Below are 11,790 nucleotides of genomic sequence, written 5' to 3'. Positions count from 1 at the left end.
ATATACTGTTTCCTGCCAAGCTGTTTTTTTTATCACTGAAGACATGTTGCGGTATATATATATATATATATATATATATATATATATATATATACTGTTTCCTGCCAAGCTGGGTTTTTTTTTATCACTGAAGACATGTTGCGATATATATATACTGTTTCCTGCCAAGCTGTTTTTTTTATCACTGAAGACATGTTGCGATATATACTGTTTCCTGCCAAGCTGGGTTTTTTTATCACTGAAGACATGTTGCGATATATATATATATATACTGTTTCCTGCCAAGCTGTTTTTTTTTATCACTGAAGACATGTTGCGATATATATATACTGTTTCCTGCCAAGCTGTGTTTTTCTATCAACATTTATTAGGGATTTTTGAGCGGCGGGACGTAGCCCTATGTTAAAAACGCCCACTTGATGCGCAGTCGTTTCAGCCAATGCCCCACGACTGGCATATCAAAGGCCGCGGTATGTACTACCCTGAAACGTATATAGCCCAGTGTTAAAGCGCTCGGCTGATGCGCGGTCCGTCTAGGATCTATCCCCGAAGGTACGCCCATTTGGGCTATTGGTCGTTAAAGCCAGTGCACTTGTATATAAAAGGTCGTGGTATGTGCTATCATGTCTGATGGATGGTGCATATAAAAGACCCTTTGCTACTAATGAAAATGTAGCAGGTCTCCTCTCTAAGCATTGCCTCGTCTGGAATTTCCCCAGATTTATTTTATTTTTCCCATGACACTGATATTTATTTTACAGGTCTGGGTTTTCCTTGGTGTTTTGTCCTCTCTGGCTACGCCACAGCTAAGACCATATATATATATATATATATATATATATATATATATATATATATATATATATATATATCAAATGACATCCAGTAGATGATGATTAATAAATCAGTGTGCTCTAGTGGTGTCGTAAAACAAAATAAACTTTAACTCTAAGACTATATATCTCAGTATTATCAAACGTTTGACATCCAATAGCCGATGATTTATAAATCAATGTGCTCCAGTGGTGTCGTTAAACAAAAGCAAATTTTAACTCAAACTTTAATGTAGTCAAAAAAAATTTTATATACTTATTGATGATTTACGTCAGTATATTTGAACGTATCCAGATGTATGTAGCCTATTGGAAACATGCGACTTACGATGTCACTATGCTGCACAATAGGCCTACATATTCATTGAAGTGTTTCTTTTCTTAAACGGTTAAGAAGAGAATTTTCTTTAAGTTTCTATAATTTTTTGATATTGAGAGAGGAAACCCGCTGTCGCCACTTCATGGGCTACTCTTTTCCATTAGTAGCAAGGGATATTTTATATGCACCATCCCATAGCCAGGATAGCACATACCACGACCTTTGGTGTACCAGTCGTGGTGCACTGGCTGGAGCGAGAAATAGACCAATGGGCCCACTGACGGGGATCGATCCCAAACCGACCGCGCATCAAGCGAGCGCTCTACCACTGGGCTACGCCTCGCCACCATTAGAAAAAAATGACGGTTGCTAATAAAATATTTATTACATCTTTTAAATGGGATGTAACCCTCCTCCTCCCCCCCCCCCCCCCCCCCCCCCCCCCCCCGTTGTTTTGCAGGTAGATTAGATGTGAGGTGTCACACTTTTCATTTTTCATTGGTGTACTCCCTGGGTGTGTTGATACGCTGTTTATATCAGTTTTATTAGTAAACGTTAACATTATCGGAAATGGAATTGATTTAGTCCACTGGAACCTTATGAGGACCCGGAGTAAACATCATCCTGGTATAGCTGAGTGGACGGATATCCGGTTTTCTCCTGACTGCGCGATCGCTTATCAAAATGTATTTGTTTTCATCGAGTTTTCATTACCGTATTATGTTGTTCTTCAATATAATGACAATTAAGCTAGATCCTAACCGGACGCGTGTTAATAAAGTGGAGATTAAAAAACATATATCCAACACAATATGATGCTAGGTGTGATGTGAAATGTTTTTCACGTGACATCCCTTTTTTATTTTATGGTAAAACAGGTAAGTTGTGAATAATAAACAAAAAACCCTTGTATTATAATTTCTTTTTTTCTTTTTTTTTAATTGTCATATGTCGCAAGTTGGTGATGTAGGTTCTTGTATTTTATTTTCCAACATTAAACGTGATTACCAATGAATCTGATCGTATTTGAGTAAATTGTACCTAGATAAAAGGGATATGAAGTGCAAGTACGATAAAATATCTAAAACTAGTTGAATTCGAAGCTTAATAATGATGACACAAATGTCCTATCATTGAATGTAAGTTAAAATTTAACTCGTTTTGTTTTTGTGGGGTTTCTGGGTGGGTTTTGGGTGGGTTTTGGGTTTTTTTTTTATGTCGGTTTTTTTATTTTTTTTTTTATTTTTTTTAGGATCGCTTTGTCAAGTATGTTTGCACAGCAATATTATTAAATAAATTTTAATTTAATAATTAAATAAAGATAATTTTTATTCAAATTTATGTGGGGTTTCTGGGTGGGTTACTGTTGTAGCATACAACAAGCATTTTTTTAAACATTATTTTTTTATGACTTTTTTTTTTAATGTAAACTGAAGTAAATGGACATAATTAGAAGAAAAACACACAAAATGTAATAATATTTTATCATAAATCTTGTCCAACATAGATGTAAACATGACAATGGATATTCCAGAGGCCAATTTCGCAAATTTACAACAAAAAAAAAAAGCGTTCCCTCCTCACCAAAGCAAGTTATACTATTTTGAAAAACCCCTAAAATAAACAAATTTTCTTTTTATTCTCCTGGTTTTAATGTGTTTGGTTAAACCGTGCATTGTTAGTTATTAAGCAAATATGTTACCCGTCTGCCGAAACTGTCCACAGCCTGGCACAAAAACACAGAAATGTTGGAAAATATTATAATGTTGCCACATACTGACAATCACTTTACAACTAATATGTCCTATAGATAATAGCATTATGTAGTCTGTAAACATGTATTTATTAATATAAAATATATCAGGCCCGCAGAAACTGGGGTGGAGTGGGTGGAGGGGCGGGCCTAGGCGCTTGTTCTTTATCCCACACTTGAGGACGAAAATGTATGTTTTAAATTTTCACTACTCTACAAAAATAAAGATGATATAAAGATGAAAATCTAGTTTGTATTCCTCACTACAGACTGTACCCCCCCCCCCCCCCCCACCCCACCCACACACACTTCAGGCCTGTACAAATATAGATAATATGTAGAGGCTGAGGTTAGGAGTCAGTTCATTTTATCTTTGGGATTTTGTAATCCTGATTTCAAACCATTTGTTTCAGGTAGTTTGCTCCACATACTGACATAAAACACATTTGTTATTATATATTAGAATAAAACAGAAATAACTACAATATATCCAGTGTCATTTTCGTTAATCATTCAAGGAGTAAGAAGGAAGTCCTAGTGAAAATATATCACAGGTAAAACAAAACAAAATAATATATTATGCTTATTCCAAGTGTTAACTGTTGTAAATTTTGCTTTAAATTGCTAGATGCCAAAAGTGATTAATTATATTATTTTATGGTAACAGTCAAAACTTAGAACACCAATTGTTTTAATCTCTGCCAAAGGTAGCAGGCTTTCTGCCAGAAAATAATTTGAAGGTACGTAATAAAAACTAAATATATTCAAAGGTGGTTATGGGTTTGAAATGTTTTTTTTATTGGACATTTTATTTAAAGGGACATTCCTGATTTTGCTGTTTCCGACTAATAAAATATTTCTACGATTAATCTTGCATATTAAATATTTGTTATTGTTTAGAATATCAGTGTCTGTATATTCAATGTGTTTCTGGTCGTCTTAATATTTGTAAGAAGCCCAAACTGGATTTTGTCTTCAAATAATTTCGTACGTACGAAAAAAAAATTTTTTTTTAAGAAAGAAAATGAAATTTAACTTAGTACAAATATTAGAACGATCAGAAACACGTTTAATATACAGCCACTAATATTTTATGCAGAAAAATATATTTGATATGTAATTACAATCGTTAAAAAGTCTCTGTTAGTCGACAACATCTTACAAATTGCAGCAAACTCAGGAATGTCCCTTTAATGCACTTTTTTATTGGACATTTTATTTAATGCACTTTTACAAATTTTAAACAGCAATTATCTTACTATAGTCTATATAAACATTAAAACAAAATATATCCATTATTTTCTGAGATTTGGGGTACGTACATGTAAGTTTACCCTCCGTAACCTCTGGCAGAAACCCAGGGTAGGTAAACAATTATTTGGTGTAGAGTATTCTTAATAAGATCTTGCCCTCACCACAGGTAGGTCCGGACCTTCTAACATGTTTATACATGCATGCTATTAAAAAAAACCCCGGCCTTGGTGGCGTCGTGGTTAGGCCATCGGTCTACAGGCTGGTAGGTACTGGGTTCGGATCCCAGTCGAGGCATGTGATTTTTAATCCAGATACCGACTCCAAACCCCGAGTGAGTGCTCCGCAAGGCTCAGTGTAAACCACTTGCACCAACCAGTGATCCATGACTGGTTCAACAAAGGCCATGGTTTGTGCTATCCTGCCTGTGGGAAGCGCAAATAAAAGATCCCTTGCTGCATGTCGTAAAAGAGTAGCCTATGTGGCGACAGCGGCTTTCCTCTAAAAAAACCCAGTCAGAACGACCATATGTTTGACGTCCCATAGCCGATGATAAGATGAAAAATCAATGTGCTCTAGTGGTGTCGTTAAACAAGACAAACTTTTTTTTATATAACTTTGTAAATTAGAATGTAAATTAATCAGGAACTTCCTTTATTGACAAATAAAGAAGCGTAGTACATGACAGTCCTTTCCATTCAAAACGTTACTGCTTCACACATTCATACGTCATTTGAATATTACGTAATGACTGATTGCAATTTAAATTAAGGTCTCACTACACAGATGCCATCTGCCATTGAAACCCATGTTAAATTGCCCAACTTCAAAAGAAGATTGCCAATAGAACGGGTTCTCGTTGGCACTAACAACATACACCATTGCGAACATACATTATATAAGCATGTATCTTCACTCCAAAACTGAGAACATTTCCGTCTCAGTTTTTTGCTATATGACCGCATCTGGCTGTAGTACCGGTCCGAACAGGTGGTTCATTAACCGATTCACTCCGGCTGTCACTTGCGCTATATACCCATGTCCCAAAACGTCGATGCACAATATTACAAAATAACATGGGCAAAATACAGCCAGAAGGCTTACCATTAAACATACGTATTGTTTTAATTGTTCACCATTTCCTAGAAGTGAATATTTGAACCATAACGTGTCACAATTAGGAACTATAATGGACCGTGATCAATGAACTCTCACCCGGAAGTGATCTGTGTAGTGAGACCTAAGTATACATTTACAAAAAACAACAACGTTGCATTAAGCTTGAAACTATATAATAAAGAGGTTATTACTCACGTGTGTATCGGTATCGTCAATATTATATATTGGAAATAAAACAATATGTAGACCTATTATGCGAGTCTCTTAAAGGGACATTGCTGAGTTTGCTGCATTGTAAAATGTTTCCGACTAAACGATTAAACTTACATATTAAATATATTTTCTTGTTTAGAATATCAGTATCTGTATATCCAATGTGTTTCTGGTCGTCTTAATATAATTTTGAAAGAAGCCCAAATTAGATTTTGTCTTCGAATAATTTCGTACGTACGAAACAAAAAACATTTAGGAAATAAATTAATTTAACCTACATGTAGTACAAATATTAGAACGATCAGAAACACGTTTAATATACAGCCACTAATATTTTATGCAGAAAAATATACTTGATATATAATTACAATCGTTAAAAAGTTTGTGTTGCTCAATAGCATCTAAAAATTGCAGCAAACTCAAGAATATCCCTTTAATATATCATATTAAACGCATATTGCCACAGACCACTGACCTATTTAATGGTCTAACAAAGTATTACCTGAACAAAAATAATTTGATTTGTCCCTAAATATACTTTATTCAACCATCTTCATAACCACCATACTCCATTTATTAATGATATTTTGTAAAAAAATAATTGAATTATGACAATGGTCCATAATTCAAAAACTAAAATTGCCAAGAGGGTTGACATGGATTTCACTCCATCATGGAGATCGATGTTAATAACATCCAGCGATGTTAGTTACTGTGACGCTATTATTATTATTGTTGTTGTTATTATTATTATTGTTATTATTATTATTATTTTCTTCTTCTTCTATTATTATTATTCACGGATGCGTAACGAAATGCGTAATTTACACTTAAATATTCGTAGCATATGTAACAAATTAATTATCCCCGAACTTTCAGAGATTTCTGACAATTAGTGCTGTGCAAACGTACATGAAAAAGCGGTCCTCCCCCCAAAAAACAAACAAACAAAAAACAAAACAAAAAAACAAACAAAAAAACAAACAAACAATCGAACGCCGTTAAATTTTAACTTACACTCAATGACAGGACACTGTGTTGTCATTATTTAGCTTCGTATTCAATTAGCTTTAGATATTTTATTGTAATTGCACTTCATATCCCTTTTATATAGGTACAATTGTTTAAATTACTTTTTTTCTTTCAAATACGATCAGATCCATTGGTAATCATCAAACTTAAAGACGAAGAAACGACACTGGCCTTAATACTCAAAACAGAATAATTTATAAGGGAACTTGTTCAAAAACGTTTATACGATTTCTATATTTTTACTGTAACGAAAATATTACTTTTTACCGAATATTACTCTTATGTTTTCTGTTGATCTATATATTTATTTTCTATGTATATAATAAATATACATACATACATACATACATACATACATACATACATAGTATATAATGCAGAACCATTATGCGTTGTGTGGTGAAGGAAGAAAGGAAATGTTTTATTTAATGACGCACTCAGCACATTTTATTTACGGTTATATTGCGACATACATATGGTTAAGGACCACACGGGTATTGAGAGAGGAAAGGCGCTGTCGCCACTTCATGGGCTATTCTTTTCGATTAGCAGCTAGGGATCTTTTATATGCACCATCTAACAGACAGCATAGTACATGCCACGGCCTTTGATATACCAGTTGTGGAGCACTGGTTGGAACGACGTGTGAGAAAAGTTTGCTATTTGCCAACAGTAGCCATACCTGCGTATAGTAAGTATTGCGATGACGGCTGCGGCATACATCAAATGTATTGGAATTGCCAGATGTTACTAAACAATACTCCGACATGTGTCGCTTCAATTAACAGCGATATGCGTGTTTGCTTTGTGTGTGTGTGTGTGTGTGTGTGTGTGTGTGTGTGTGTGTGTGTGTGTGTGTGTGTGTGTGACAACTATTTGACTGAAGTTGACAGGGACGAGCATAGCATGTAATTTGTAAACATGTGTAACTTGTTGACATTGAAGACTTGTTTCTGGTAATTCTGGCCCATGCAAAAGTAGTGCTTTTTGTGTAAAATGGGTGTACGTCGTCCGGCCAGGTTTAGTGGGTGTGTTTGTTTAAACCAATATTCTTGGAGAAAGAGCTGGACAACAGGGGTTGTTCTTTTTGGGTATGTGCCCTCCAGGCAGGCAAAGGTACATGCAAAAATCCATGGGCCTCCTGATATTAATAGAAATGTTATAGCCACTAAGGCTATATAGAAATATATAGCGAAATTAATTGTGGTCCGTCGGCAACTGAGCTATATTAACTACACGCTAAATGATGGTGTGTTGCTTTAAACGAGTTGAACGGATATAGGCTATATGCATCCATGCATGTACAACCTTTTGTATGTCCTGTATTGCAATAAACAGAACAGAAATATACGGTTGGGTTTATGTCTCCCCTAAATTGTGCATGTGTCTCCCCTAAATTGTGCATGTGTCTCATACATCTGTATAAAAATCACACGCACAAGCACAGATGCAGAAATGCAGAAGCGTGCGCACACATATAAACAATATGCACGCATTTATTAGATACATTTTAGATACATTTAATGCGTTTTGATTGATGCATACCACAAGTACACCGTGTCATTTGCAGGAAAATACAGAATTTGCCCGGGTGTACGTAATGTCACGTGATTTGCTCGACTAGTTGTACGAAAATACAAATTGCGGATGAGACCGACTAAATTTTCTCCAACACGCCTCACTTGTTGCTCATACCGCAAAAAAAAACAAAAAAACAACAACAAACAAACAATAACTGCAAAGGTTAGTTTTGTTTAATGACACCACTAGAGCACATTGCTCTATTAATCATCGGCTATTGGATGTCAAACATTTGGTAATTTTTAAATATTGTCTTAGAGAGGAAACATTTTGTTTTCCATTAGTAGCAAGGAATCTTGTATATGCACCATACCACAGACAGGATAGCACATACCACAGACAGGATAGCCCATAAATACAAATTCGCAGTGTCTAATAGTGTTCGTATCACAACGAAACCTATGAATTCAGGACATATGGCAGCCAAAAAGTCATCCAGTGTTCACGCCATGCTACATTCTGCGATGCGCGGTCGGTCTGGGATCGATCCCTGTCGGTGGGACCATTGGGCTGTTTCTCGTTCCAGCCAGTGCACCACGACTGGTATATCAAATGCTATCCTATCTGTGGGATGGTGCATATAAAAGATCCTTTGCTGTTAATCGAAAAGAGTAGCCCATGAAGTGGCAACAGCGGGTTTCCTCTCTCAATATCTGCGTGGTCCTTAACCATATGTCCGACGCCATATAACCGTAATTAAAATGTGTTGAGTGCGTCGTTAAATAAAACATTTCTTTCTTTCTTTTGCTACATTCTGTTAATAAGTAATATTTACAAACAAGTCGTGCGCTACCGTATATGTCATACTGTGATATGTGAATACCTCAAATTTATCCTGCAAACACTGTTTCTGTTGACAGATATCCATGACGGATAAAGCAAAGCCATTCGTCCACCCAAAGGAGCAGGTGGGTGAAACGCATGATGATCTCCAGATGTTGAAGTTGTTATATTGAAGATGTTGTTGTTGTTGTTGTTGAACTTCCGAAGTGACCCATAAAGTTCCAAGAGCATTCGTGAGCTTACTATCTATACGGATGACCACTTAAGGACATTGCAATATAAACATTCAGCAGTACACGAAGAACCAGCTGAACAGTTCAGGCCCTTTTAAGGGCCCTATGGAAAACCTAGGGAGACATTTCAACGCCATCTAGGTCCCCTTAACGAGCTACTCTCGGCTTACTAAATTCCAAAACTATATACGTAGCTCCCTTCTTTACTGTTTCGGTGGACCGTTCAAAAATACGCCTAATTTCCTTCTCATAAATGCGCTCCATTTCTCTTTGGACTCATCCTTCGGGACTCAAAATTCCATAGCACTAAACCACCTCTCCGCCTGTTACCGATCACGGTCGGACTGCAGGTGCTCCCTTGCAGGCGCCCCCCCCCCCCCCCCTTCACCCTCCCCACCCCTTTCCTGTCCTGGACGGAGGAACCGGCAGAGGCCGACACCTGCGCCCAGGACAGGCGTGCGCTAGAACAGCTTGCTCTGAATGTGCACGTTAAACTCTCTGACCTGACCTGACCTGACCTGACGAAGAACCACTAATCGTTTGACGCGGTTACGGTTAAGGACCACACAGATATTGAGATCTAAGAAACCCGCTGTCGCAACTTCAAAGGCAATTCTTTTTCGATTAGCAGCAAGGGATCTTTTATATGCAACATTCCATAGACAGGATAGCACATACGACGGCCTTTGATGTACCAGTCGTGGTGCACTGGCTGAAGCGAGAAATAATTAAGGTTCAATCACGCTATCCTGGATACACATCTCAGATATCTGGGCTGTCTGTCCAGGACACTGGGTTAGTTGTTAGTTAGTTTATTAGTGGTTGATGAGAGAGAAGAGGGTGTAGTGGTCTTACACCTACCCAATGAGACCGTAAGAACTCGCTCTGGGTTTGAGCCGGTACCGGGCTGTGAACCCTGTACCTACCAGCATGTAGTCCGATGGCTTAACCACTGCGCCACTGAGGCCGGTTGCTACCAACAATCACTTTATTCAACTTACATGGCCTCTTAATTAATTACAAACATCACAGACTTTATATTGAGCTTGAATTTAAACAGAATCGAGAACCAGTTAAATAGTTCTTGAACGCATCACTATTTTACGTGCATGACAAGAACTGTATATTTTGTTGCTGTATGTAATTTTGAATAAGAATAAGGCACACAATATTTATTGTTGATAGTTATATATTGGTTTGCACATTTTATATAACGAATAACCCGTTAGTTACTTCGTTTAGCACTTTAGAAAATAGTGTATGTAATTGTGTACTCTTATAATATGCCAAAGGTGTAAACGAGTTGGCTAATATCACTTCAAAAAGAAACCAATCAAGCCAAATATTATGTTTATTATAACTGGCATAATATCTTTAAGGGAAGTTATAAATTACATATCATTCACGCTTCATTGGTGTATACCTATTATACACAAACGCACGAGCAACACACACACACACACACACACACACACACACACATTGACATTAAATTTGGTTTATTATCCAACTAAATATATTTAGTATACATCTTTGGAGTAAAAACAAAAATGTGACTGAATTTGATGATATGAAATATTTACTGTTTCATTGAATCAAAAATTCTTTTACACTAAATTGCGGTTGCATTGTTTTCTGTTTGTTTTGTTTTATTTTGTGTTTGTTTATTTGTGTAGATTCCTATATTTGTGACAAAAAAACAAACAAACCCCGCCACAAACATTTAACACCGAGATAAAGACATTGTCTTGTTATAAAAATGCAGGTCTAATTGGTAGTAACATGCGACGCTGATTATTTGTACTATTATCTATTCCCACTAAGTTAATATACTTTTATGTAGTATCAGGCACGGCGGAGCAGGGGGTGGGGGCTGGGGGGTATACTCAATCAATCCCCCCATGTCTACATTTGATATGCCCGGTGTACACTTGAGGTTGAAACTGGTACAGGGTCAAATATTTTTTCTTAAATGGACTGCGATTTTCAGCTAAAATGAAGGTTCCTAACAAAAATAGCACTCCCAACTGTTTTCGCGATGCGAGTAGACGTGTCTACGTGCGCTCTCGAGTTGCCCCCCCCCCCCCCCCCCACCTGGGGGGACTGATAGCCAGCTGTTGGGGCTCTACTGGAGTTCCGGGTTACCTATACCGGGACACGGGCGACCGTGTCTTTGGTATACGGTGACCCACCTCCAAAGAAGAGGAACGGAGGGACTGGAAGAGGAAGGAGGAAGAAGAAACCCGTGCCAGGGACGGCTCGGGGGGGGGGGGGGGGACAAAGCTGGCGGCTCAACCGCCAGCGGCGGTCCCTTCTGCGTCGCCGCCCCTACCGAGTTCGCCGGAGAGGACGCGATCGCCATCGGCGCCTGCATCCCCGGATCAGCCGTATTCGAGCCTGGACATCGCGATGTGCCAGCCTCCAAGGGCGGTACCACCGACCTCCACTCCCCGGTCGCCGACTCCGGTGCAGCGGTCAATTATACCGACCGCTCCCGTTGAGTCGACACAGGGACATCATGTTGTTGCGGCGGCGAAGCGGAAGGCGACATCACCGACCACCCAACCAGCCAAGACCAAGCCGCCGCCGGTAGCCCCGCCCCCTGACGACGCCGAATGGGTCCTTGCCATCAACGGACTTCGACGCCAACTGCACCAGTATATGCAGGGGGAC

Source organism: Gigantopelta aegis, chromosome 7 (genome assembly GCF_016097555.1).
Source record: "Gigantopelta aegis isolate Gae_Host chromosome 7, Gae_host_genome, whole genome shotgun sequence".
NCBI classification, from domain to species: Eukaryota; Metazoa; Mollusca; class Gastropoda; order Neomphalida; family Peltospiridae; genus Gigantopelta; species Gigantopelta aegis.
Note: the sequence above shows the minus strand (reverse complement) of the source record.